Below are 12453 nucleotides of genomic sequence, written 5' to 3' on the forward strand. Positions count from 1 at the left end.
ATCTATACCCTCCTCGTCCTGTACGCTGACAATGAATGTAGTTCAAAGGTTGTGGTTAGCTAGAAGACAAAGTACATTCCACGCGAAGGCAGAGTTATACATTAGATATACAATGATACACATTTTGAAGCCCTTGCCTCCCCCCCCCCCCCCCCCCCCCCCCCCCCCCCATCGCTCTATATCCACTCGTGCTCCTGGCAACTGATCAGAACTTTGGAGCCTGCTGCGGTTTTGTGGGACTATGGTTAATAGTTTATATATATATATATATTTCTTTATTAACGAATTTCGGTCAATAGCAGACATTAGTTTGGACAGAGACGTCTATATCACATACGGTGTAAAATTGTATACGTCTCTGGTTTGGCGAAAACAAAATTTAGACAGCGAGTTTCAAATAATTATTTGTGAGCCCAGGATATGTTTACTGTGGTTTTAGATATTTTTATGATAATATTTTGAGCGTCTCCTAACACGCGCATGTGCGCGTTTCTTTTTAGAAGTTGGTTTCATATAAGTTGTGGTTAAACGTTATGTCTTTCGTTTATTAATCAATGACCAGATCTTAATTAAATCAGTCCCTTTAAATAAACCGTCTGCACTTCTCTTGGCCTAGTTATTTAGGCCAAATGTTTATCAGCGCGCTACTAAGAGTTATCTCCCATTAACTATGTTGTGTGATGGCGCTTGACACGGAAGTGAAAATTGATGAAGAGCAGACGGAATGAGGATGAAAATTATTTCGGAGGCGAGAATGATGACTTCTTGGCGATTTAGCAGAGGCTAAATTAAGAAAGGTAATAAGGTCTTATTCAAGATAATATCTGGAGTGTTTTGTTTCACTGCAACAGGTGTTTGTCGTTGAAAATTCCAGCACTTCGATTTGTCAACGATACCCACATGTTGGCTTCAGTAACATAGCAGCTTCCTTGTGACTAACGAGGAATTAAGTGAGTCAGTCTTTGACTACGGGGGGATAAAGATACGGTCGTCGTCAGGTGATATTTAGACACAGGTCAGTACACAGATTATGGACACACATATTTTAGTATTTTGGACATTCAATGACATTTAAAATGGAGTATATTGATACAGTAGCTATTGATATTATGTATTTATTGTTGACAAGATCACCACAGTTGTGGTTCAGGAGAGGGCTAGACCGGGATTCAAACTTGGGACCCCCAATACCTGTATTGTACATGTATAGCTAATTATACATATGTAATATGAGAGGGAAAATGCAATTACCAAACTGGGACTCAAACCCAGGACCTCCAAACTATTAGACGGACGCTCTGACCATTTAAGCTACATGGCAACCAGCGTTCAGCCCAGTTCAGTTCTGCTACATTCCTAGCTAGCTCCCTCGAGCTCCTTCAACCCAAAGACACATACAAAAACCCTAGCTATCACCTCTGTAGACTAGATATTTAGTTGGGTGCCATAAATATAGGGCAGGAAAAATGCAACAACCAGAGCTTGACTCAAACCCCGGGCTCGAACTCGGGACCTCTGAACTCTAGAAGGACGCTCTAACCATTTAAGCTACTTGGCCACTGGTGTTCTGTGAGCCCAGTCCAGTTCCACTACCTATAGGTTGAGCACATGCGCCAATTCGACTAGCCTACTTCCAAGTGACAACATTTAAAAGGTGAACATATTTAGATTATTGTTGATACCATTTCAATTCAAAATGATTATTTTTGATATCTGTTGCAGCCTGCAGGATAAATAGAATACATGATCAGTGTCTTAAAATATAAGCTGTATTTTTGGCTTGGGACAGAAAGACAAAAGTGGCTCGCCAGCTGGCTTGCCACTTTTGTCTTTCTTTACCCTTGCCAAAATACAGCTTTAATTTTGAGACACTGACCATGTATTGTCTATATATATGTGGGTATATATATAATGTCGGTTAATATAGGCCTATATGTGAAAAAGCAGGGAAAACACATTCCTGCTGAGTATACCCCAACAGGAATTGAACACATGTCTCTGGTATGATAAGCCACAGCGCTACCCCCTGAGCCAAAGAAGGCCAGCATGCTCCGTCAGCTGAGTGCAGAGACAGTATTTAACATTATGTACAAACCACTTCGACCCGTTCTTTTTACATATATATTGGTTTTGTTTTCACTTCCTTAAAACATTCAACAAACTCAAGAGGCAATTAAGAGGGGAGGTGCATATCCTTATCTAAGGCTAGTCGCAATCTCACTATTATTGCATTAATTTCATGTTATTTTGATGCCTTTATCCACAGATTTACAGTAGATTGTCTATATTGTATATACATGTATATATCTAAGTCGTCTATATTGTATACATCAAAGTCTGTACTTAATCTAGCTAAAATCATCTTCATAAGTCATTGAACCAGGCAGCCTTGTAACTGCTTAAAGTGCTAAGTAACCTCCATCATTTTCTCTCTCTGACAACAATTAATTGATACTATTTATAACATTAACCATAAGGTTATATTATTTCCTCTCAAAGATTGTACACTAGTAAACAAGGAAAATGGTCTCTAACATTACATCTAAAAAAAAAAAAAAAAAAATGGAGCAGGATTCAAATTCTAGACAGACATGTATCACAGGTACTAAACTAAATATAGATTAAATTATAACAACCAGAAATGGGTGTTTTTTGAAAAAGCACTTTATAATCGATGTTATGTAATCAATATAAAAGAAATGATGTTACAAATTAAAATTCGACAATTTCATTATAACTTTAGTTCCTGACCCCATGTACCTGTGACATGTACAGAGTACAGGCCTACTGTATGTGTTGGCATGACTAGTACATAGAGGTAGTTATAAGTTGTCACTTCGGGGTGTTATAATTTGGTCTAAATGTTTCTATATTTTCACAAATTACATTGCCTCCATTAAATTAGAAAAGGATGGACAAATGTTAACTTTATTTATTTATTCATTTTATCTCATCAAGGCCACCAGGATAACATTAACAGAAAACAAACATATAATACAATGTATCATTCTATTTATAGTAATGGTGACCTAGATACTAACATATATGACCGACTCAAATTTGAGATGTAACATGTAATAAATCATTGAAAATTTGTCAAAATGCATGAAATATATATAGTAAAAATATTACATGACTAATACTTTCTTTATATATATGGACAGAGGCATCAGAAAGTTTTCTGAGGGTTTTGTTTGTTTGTTGTTTTTTTTTTGAGGGGGGGGGGGGGGGGGGGGGGGAGAGGGGGCATAATGGACCACATTCCCAATAAAATGTACATAAATTTCATATCCAAGCCAAATTCCCAAATCTACAGTTTATTCCTGAAAATTTTCTTCTCAATTCATCAATATTCTTCCCAAAATTATACATAAATATGAGACTATACTTAACATGTATACTCATAAATGTTCATATTAAAATTCTTATTCAATGATTCAATTAAGTTAAATTAGCCATTTTCATATCCATGTAATGTTTACCAGTATGTGCACATAATGTTGTTTGTTTTAATTGTATTATCATGCCAATGCAAGAGGAAGCATTACATGCATTCAGAACACTGCCTGTACATGTTGTTAAATAGCAGGTGTGTACACATGTATTCATGTGTTTACCCAACCACATATGGTTTCCAAGCATGTCATTCTTTATGTAATATAACAGGTCACATGAACATGTCCTCATTTTTTGTTTGAATTGCATGGTACTGCATATACCACAACATAAAAAATGTAGTGTCTAACAAAAAGAATTCATTTTCAATTTTGTTTATTATTGTCTGTAATTTACACAAGGGTCATGTTCATTTTGAGGACTCGTCTCTTGATCCTATAACATGTGTGTCGACGGACCAGGAAGTTAATACATTTATACCAGTCGATCTAACAGTACTTACATGTACATGCATGGCAATTGTATAAAAAACACAGAGAAAAGTTGTGGTAAGTTAATTGTACAGAGAATCATAACTCAAAATAATTTTGACCATTGCATTCTACATTATTGAAATATTGTCCAGTTTTTATATGCCATGAAGACAGTACTTTCATTTTGGAATGATGACAACAGCATACATGTATATGCACTTTGAATTTGATGTGATTTAGGAATTTACCGTATACTTCCTTGTTTTCAGCTTCCTACAACTATCTGGTAATAATCTAACATATGGATTCTTTTTTCCAATAAGATTATATGTAATATATATAATTTTAATTAAAAAAGGATTTTTTTTTAACATTTAGGAGATTTGAGTTAGCCTAACAAAGCTTTAATATATATATCAACATGCTAAATCAGATGTTCAGATGGTTTATCTTAAACTCTAATATCTCGTTTTAGTTTTTTCCTTGATATGTTATGTTAGACAAGCTGCACATTAATATGTAACAGTGGTCTCCATTTTGACTGGAAAAGATGATCAAAATATGTATAAATCAATATCTAAGAGTTCAACTTTCAGTGAACTATAGGAGTCATTGATTGTAGATCATATTCAGCTTACAGGATATAAAATAATATAAACCTAATTTATATCATTCAAAATTGAAAAAAATAACTTGTAGTCAAGATCTACATCCTTGATGGAATTAGAGTATCAAGTTTGTTATTTCAGAATTCTGTATTTTTTTCCTCAAATAAGCCCCATCCTTCATTTTTGCAGAATCATCAGATTTCACGTATAAAATAATAAGCTAAAAGTGGTTTACAAATAAGCCCTCCCAAGCTTTAATACATATTTTTTGCACTAGTGGAGGGGGCTTATTTGAGGATAAATACAGTACTAAACTTTAACCCTAGGAGAGGAGGCTTATTTGAGGATAAAGACAGTACTAAACTTTCACACTAGGGGAGGGGGCTTATTTGAGGATAAATACAGTACTGAACATTACCACTTGTGGAGGGGGCTTATTTGAGGATGAATTTGAGGATAAATACAGTTTTAAACTATTACACTAGGGGAGGGGGCTTATTTGAGGATGAATAAATGGTACTAAACTTTTTCACTAGGGGAGGGGGCTTACGGTATTTGAGGATAAATATGGTACTAAACATTTATACTAGGAATTGGGCTTATTTGAGGATAAATGTGGTACTATGAACTTTTACACTAGGGGAGGGGCATATTTGAGGATAAATATGGTACTGAATTTTGACACTGGGTGGGGGTCAGGGGGCTTATTTGCTGATAAATATCATCAGGTACTAATGTAAGTAGTGGCTGCGGTGGCCGAGTGGTTAAGGTGTCCCGACACTTTATCACTAGCCCTCCACCTCTGTGTTGCAAGTTCAAAACCTACGTGGGGCAGTTGCCAGGTACTGACCGGGTACTCCGGCTTTCCTCCACCTCCAAAACCTGTCACGTCTTTAAATGACCCTGGCTGTTAATAGGACGTTAAACAAAAACCAACCAACCAAACTACTGTAAGTTATCACTAATGGTACTCCTCCCTTTTTGGTCGAGCAACAAACTTTTTGAAGTATTGTGCTAGATAATTATTCCATTTATAGATTATACTCCAGGGAATTTTCATACTTCATACGCAGACTGATAGAAATTTTCAGTCAAATTTACTTTTTGCTTTTATGATTTATTCTACCTCCAGCTGAGCTGTTGTTAAAGCCTTCATTTTGACACAAAGTTCTGTGAATGGCAGCATTATTTTCCCTGTGTTTGTTGTGGTTTATAATTTATGTGAGACAGACACGTATGCATCATCAGTATTGATTTAGTGCTCTAAGCAGTTTGTACTCTCAACAGCTGATGGCTAGGTTTTGTCTCCCATCTATTTTCACAGTTGAGTCAAATAGGATTGTCTCTGAGTTAGTCCTGTCAGAGTGGACGTCTTGTTTAAGTAGCTTACCAGTATCTATATATAAAGCCTCTATTTTCCATACCTTGTTTCGATATGTGCACTCGCCCAATAATGTTTAAGCGTAGTCCTACCTGTTTTTCCCCAAAAAGAATTATTTCTGTTTTTATTACCACATATTTAACAAGTCAGTAAAAGGATTGGTTTGTTATGCTTAACGTCCTACATGTATCAACACGTCTGGTCATTTGAGGACGACCTCCTGTGTATGCAGGATGCATGTGTGTGGTAAGTTTTGATAGGCGGCGTCAGGTGCGGGACTGATGCTGACTTTATAGTTGTAAATTAAGGAGGTGTATATTCTGACTAGAAGTACATTTTTACATCAAAATGAAAGCAGTTGCAGTTTTTATTCCGATGGTGATCATTTTCAATATTGAGTGTTCAAGTGCAGTGGTATGGTTGTATTAGTATTTCACTAAATAATTGCAATGTAAGTTAGTAAGTTAAATATTGAAATTGTTCAAAAGAAAAAAATTCTATGTGAAATCACAGTTGAAAAAAATAATTAATTGGTTTAAACATATTTATTTGCCTTTGATTGGTTCATAATTTTAGTGACAAATAGGATTTGGGCACAAGTTCTAAAACTTATCGAGGCCCTCTCCTGAACATACATCAAACGTTAACAGTGAATCATGGCTGCATATTAGCTATAAATCAATTTGTAAATACTTTACAGTGAATTAGAATTACAATTACAATTTCAGTTTCAATTGGACATGGTTATCTCGAGCTCTCCTGATTGCTAGAAATGGGACTGTATCTATTTTGATAATATAGACTCAATAATATTTAAGTTGTGTATTCAATTTTTTAAGATTATACGTTGCTATATGATTTCCGAACAGATGATTCTTCCTGTTCGAGATAACAAAGTCCGACTGTTATTATTTGGATAAATAGCACTGTTGGAAAGGATTAGCAAAGGAGAAAGAGAAAGAAAAAAAGAAAGAAAATAGTTAAAAACTGGTTGTTGACAGCTGTTTCAATGCCCAATTTTTAGCACAACATTTTTTACCTGGTTGCCGCATGAATTGATTAAAATTTTAAAGTTGTATTTCTTAAGAAAGATGTTAAGGTGCTCAAAACGGTCTGTATCTTTAATGTATTTGCATACGTAGTTAAAAATCTCATTATTCAGGACTTCAGACAGATTTGGGTTTCCCCACAAGAAGGTATTTATATCATATAACAAAAAGTCTAGAAGATTTAAACTTCTGAGATTGTTTAGTAATTGATTTCTAGTTAGTGTATATAATAGGCAAGAATAGAAGAAATGGAAATTGTTTTCAGTATCTCCGCATGAACACGACGGATCGTTAGTTAAGTTGACCCTAAATAGATCATCCTGGAGAATACTGCATTAATAATTAATTCTTATGAACATACTTGATTTTTTGATGACTAGATCAATTCTCATCAGGTAACCATAATATGTGCATGCAATATGTAGCAGTGATCAATCTATAATTTATTTAATGAGTCCTTTCCAACTGTAGTTGAGCGTTCGCCCCTGTGAGGAAGGCTTTGCGGTCTGTCCCCTGGCCGAGACATACCAGAGTCTTTAAAAATGGTAGTTGCTACTCCTGCTTAGCGCTCAGAATATTTGGAGTGGAACGACTGGTTCGCCCGTTGTCAGTATAATGTGACCGGGTGGGGTGTGCTGCTGGGTGTCTTCGGCAGTATGCTTCAGTGAGGTAGCACTATAAATCGGCAAAAGTTCCGGCCTATCACAAGGAGACTTAACACGAACATACCGCAGCCTCCCAAAACACACATACGCACTCACCACACGCATGCATGTCGCACGCACGGGAGGCCGTCCTTAAATGACCTTAGCTGTTAGTAGGAAGTCAAACAAAATAAACCAAACCAAACCAAACCAAACCTTTCCAACTGTACATGTATTGCTAAAAACAAAAAAATCCCACAATGTTAATTAAGTTTAGCTATTTCCAGAAATTCTGTGAGTCCCGTCAAAATTCTATGAGTACAGGAATTGGAACAGATGAAGTACAAATGTAACTGCATGTGATCGCCTATTGCTATTCATTATTTGTCCCCTACCTGTGGAACGGGGGTACTATAGGTTTCATCCGTCCGTCCATCAGTCCGTCCACTCAGATTGCCGCACTTTTCTCTTCCATGCTTCAAGGTATGTTGGTGAAAGTTGGTATGTAGCTACAGATCAAGTTCAAGTTTCAGGTTTTTTTTGTCAAGGTCAATGTCACCGTTACTATTTTTGGAGGGGGCTGGTAGGGAACATGACATTGTATTGCTTTAAGCAATACCCATGCATGCTTGTCAGATATAAACACTTGACATTTTTTAAGTTTATCTGAAACCCTTAAACCAATTTAAATAAAAAGGTTGCTGAAACATTCCACAAACCTTAATTTGAGTCCATCCATCCTCTACCCACAAAAAAGGTAGGTAGGATGGTGGGCTATTCAAATCACCCCATATCTATCAGTCCCTAAACGATTCTTGTAACCACTATTTCTTGAGAAGTACTTAGCTGGAAGGATTTTCGCAAAACTTCACATGAAGGTTCCCCTCGGTACTTAGTTGTGCACAAAAAATGGCCAACAGATGTCCATCTTTGATTTTGACAGTTGAAATTATGTAACTTAGCAAAACATCTTATTTTCTAGTTTTCGACCTTCTGGTGTTGGTGGTGGCCGCCATGCTTTGTTGGATTTATATTACTTACATCCATTTTGGAGTCCTGGTTTCAAATACACTTTGTAGTTGTGTACACTAGTTCTTAGATCTTTCTAGGACTTCATATATTCCACAGTTATCAAATGTTTGTTTTGTTTGTTTTGCTGGGTTCATATCTAATGATTAAGAGGAAGAGTGGAGAGACGAGACAAGAAAAGAAAAGATCTGTTTTTCATATAGGACCAATAAAGATTTGATGATGGGTGCTGTTAGGTTTCCCTGGGATCTCTGGTTATACAGTACCCACAGGTACACTTTAACTTATTAGGGAGAATACGGTAGATTTGGGCTAACGACCTACATATACCTGCCTTCTGCCTACACCATATTATTTTTAATCAGCTGCTATAATATGTCTGTACTAGCTGGCAGCACACAATGTTATGTACTACACATACTGTATATAGAATGATATATATATTTTATTATTGATTTTTGTGTATAAATATTTCCATCTTTTTATTTTGGATCTGTTTTCTGTCATTGCAATTTGTTCCCAAAATTTCTCAGATAACAGCGATCTATTGAAATGGATAAAATCACTTGTAGTTTGCTTTACAGCCTTAATCTTGATTTTATTAGAAAGATATAAAACATTAGTTGGGCATTACAGTGTTATGATAATTTTAATGCATATTTGATGTATCATTGCCACACACCTCCATAAACTAGCTTGCCTGACAGAGTGACTGACCATTGCTTATTTGCAGAATTTTTGCAGATAACAGCAGGGTCATATGTACAAATTATGTTAATAAGATATTCAAAACTCGTGAAAAAAACCCTACTTTAAATGTAATAAGATAAAAGTTGTTGTGTTACTAAATGTCAACTGCCCATGTATATCCGTCGTCCATACGGTATACATTTTTCAGGTCACATGAGACATAGTCTCAAGTGACCTATATTCTAGTTGCCTTTTGTCAGTCATTGTGTGTTGTGTGTCATACATTTTCGACTTTTCTGAACCAATTTAAATGAAACTTTGCAAAAACTGCATGGTCCTCACCCCCAAAGGGACTGAGGAGTGGGGCCAAAAAGGGTCAAATAAGGTAGAATTAATTATTCTTCATAGATAGATGGGTCTTAAATTGCTTTACCCAGGTATTTCAAAATTGTGAATTTCATGACCCTGGGGTCTCACTTTTGTCCCAGGGGAGGGGGTAAACTTTACAATGGTTTATATAGAGAAATAACATTTTTGACTATTATTTGTTTGATTTCTATTGGAATATCACTCTAACTTGTTTTGAATGATCAGGCTGGGATGACAGTTTGGCGGTATGTACATGTTGGCCCTGACTGACCCACTGAGACGGATGGGCGGGGTCAAAAAGGGTCAAATTGACTGAAATATTTTAAGGCCCATGGGCCTGGCCTCTTGTTCTTTTTAAAAACTTCTTAAGAAAAATGCCTGGGTCAGCATGATATTTGGCTGGTAGCTTTAGGTTCCTGGGATGGAGCCCCACAAAGTTAGTGAAAATAAGATAAATGACCTTGAGCAAAAACTAAGTCCAAATAAGTCATATTAAAACATTTAAATGACTTCTTCTTGGCTTAGAATCACAATGTATGAGTTATAATTTCCTGGGATGACATCCGACAAAGTTTGTAAAAGGAAATACCCTTGACTAGCTCTTTTTCAAGCTAGGTCTCTGAGGTTAAAATTCATTAAAACATGCAAATGACTTCTTTCAATTAACTAAATGGCTTAGAATCAAGATATTTGTCTGGTAGATTGGCTGTGATGATATCCAACAAAATTTGTGAAAAGAAAAGACCTGACTGTTATTCATGGCCACCAGAGTCAGATTTGTTAAAACCACACTCAAATAACTTCTGATGATGTACTAAAGGGCTTAGAATCAAGATATTTGGCTAGCCAGTAGGTATGATACCCCATTAGTTCTTTAAGTGAAAGCTGAGAATCATCAAAGAAGTGAATGTCAAATAATCATGAGCAATACAGGTCCATTAGGCCTCTTGTTAAAGTTGACAGGGGGACAGGACGCAAAGACTTCCTCATACGGGTCAAGAGGTCAAAAGTGAATTTTGTTGTTGGCGTTAAGTCCTAAGTCTTTCTGGGTCTGTACAAAATGCCACTGTGAATTAGACATTGCTAAGTTGTCCATATTGTCCACTATATCGGAGACTGAGTGGTTAAGTTGTCCCGACACTTTATCACTAGCCCTCAACTTCTGGGATGCGAGTTCGAAATGCACATGGGGCAGTTGCCTGGTACTGACTGTAGGCTGGTGTTTTTTCTCCGGGTACTGATCATGATCTGGCTTTCCTCCACCTCCAAAACCTGGCATGTCCTTTAATGACCCTGACTGTTAAAAGGATGTTAAAAAAATTAAAAAACATCCACTATATGACGACTGACCAATCTACTATTAGGTTGTAACTTGTCCGTCGAGGTACAGTGTGGAGTCTGTAGCCCTTTTATAGATACATGTATAGGGCTGAGTATGTAGGATGGAGTAAATGCATGTGCACTGAGTGGCACGATGTTGCAGTACAAGGTGGTATTGTTTTTGTATTGACTCCAATGAGACTAGATAAACCTTCAGGAAAAAGTGACAGAGTACTTTAAAGTTTATGGTGTTTACATGTCACATTTTCCATTTACTTGAGTCAGCATGTTGCTGTGTGTTATCTGGGTGACTAATCAAAGTTCAAGTTGTATGTATATAAATATGATCTTCGAGTGTAACAAAGTCTGTCATTGGTTTTGTGTGATCAAATGATGGATATGTTATGTTGTAAATTTTGCTTAGTGCGAGATATGATTGTAGAGTTAAAGCTGAAAGTTCCAGTTGAGATTTTTAAACAGTACATGAAGTTTCAGTATTAAGAAATCTTTTCTAAGATATAACCGTAAAATTACAGTATGTGACAAAAAATCTATAGATCCGAAATATTTCATCCATTTTTCGACGTACATGTACGTGCATACCGCACTTGGCTATGCACTTTCAATGAAGTGCTTAAAAAAAAAACACACGGGCACATCACTATCGCATTCACATCACTATCGCATTCACATCACTATCACATTCACATCACTATCACATTCACATCACTATCGCATTCACATCACTATCACATTCACATCACTATCACATTCACATCACTATCGCATTCACATCACTATCACATTCACATCACTATCACATTCACATCACTATCGCATTCACATCACTATCACATTCACATCACTATCACATTCGCTTGAGTTGTCTGTTTACTCAGGATATATACAGGATAATTAAAAATGAAAAAAAAACAAATATGTAAGAGCACATCATATATTGTGTTTGTTATGATCTCTTATTTTTTTGTTCTTCTTTGTTTTATTCATATCCCATACAAACCGTTGCTAGTCGTTGTGGTAAAGGTAAATGTACTGGCAGTTTTTCCAAAGCCGAACTCTTCTTTGCCAACTCTCGAGATCTGGTTAAAGTCAACAATTGCGACAAAACAGAGGGGAGTGACACGACGCCGTGGTTTGCGCATTTCTGAATGTCTTATGACATCATTAATAGCCACATGGAATGGTGTATATACCCATCTTTAACACTAAACCTTTAAATTAAACAAGAGTAAGATTTCATGAACCGGTGATGAAATGACCATTCAACCTGCTATTGATTTTACTCGCCTTCATCACAACCTCATAAGTTCTGCAAATACTACTGTAAACGTGGTTATTTTCGCGGGGGGTTAATTTCGCGATTTTGATATGTAAACTATACACGTTGGGTAATTTTTGCTATCAATCCACCTTCGTTTGTAGATCGAGATTATGCAAATTGATATTAAAATAAAACGTGTGGGGGAAATTTTC

General features: G+C 36.3%; 1 protein-coding gene across 2 annotated transcripts in view; it reads left to right on the forward strand.

Moving 5' to 3' along the window:
- Positions 1 to 688: 688 nt before the first annotated feature.
- The window catches only part of LOC117339463, a 49112-nt gene continuing 37347 nt past the window's right edge, over positions 689 to 12453 (forward strand). The window contains exon 1 of one of the 2 annotated variants that reach the window (XM_033901047.1): positions 689 to 797. The gene's annotated coding sequence lies outside the window, so the exon portion shown is untranslated. The other variant, XM_033901049.1, reaches the window with a different exon arrangement.

This window comes from Pecten maximus, chromosome 12 (assembly GCF_902652985.1).
Source record: "Pecten maximus chromosome 12, xPecMax1.1, whole genome shotgun sequence".
NCBI lineage: Eukaryota > Metazoa > Mollusca > Bivalvia > Pectinida > Pectinidae > Pecten > Pecten maximus.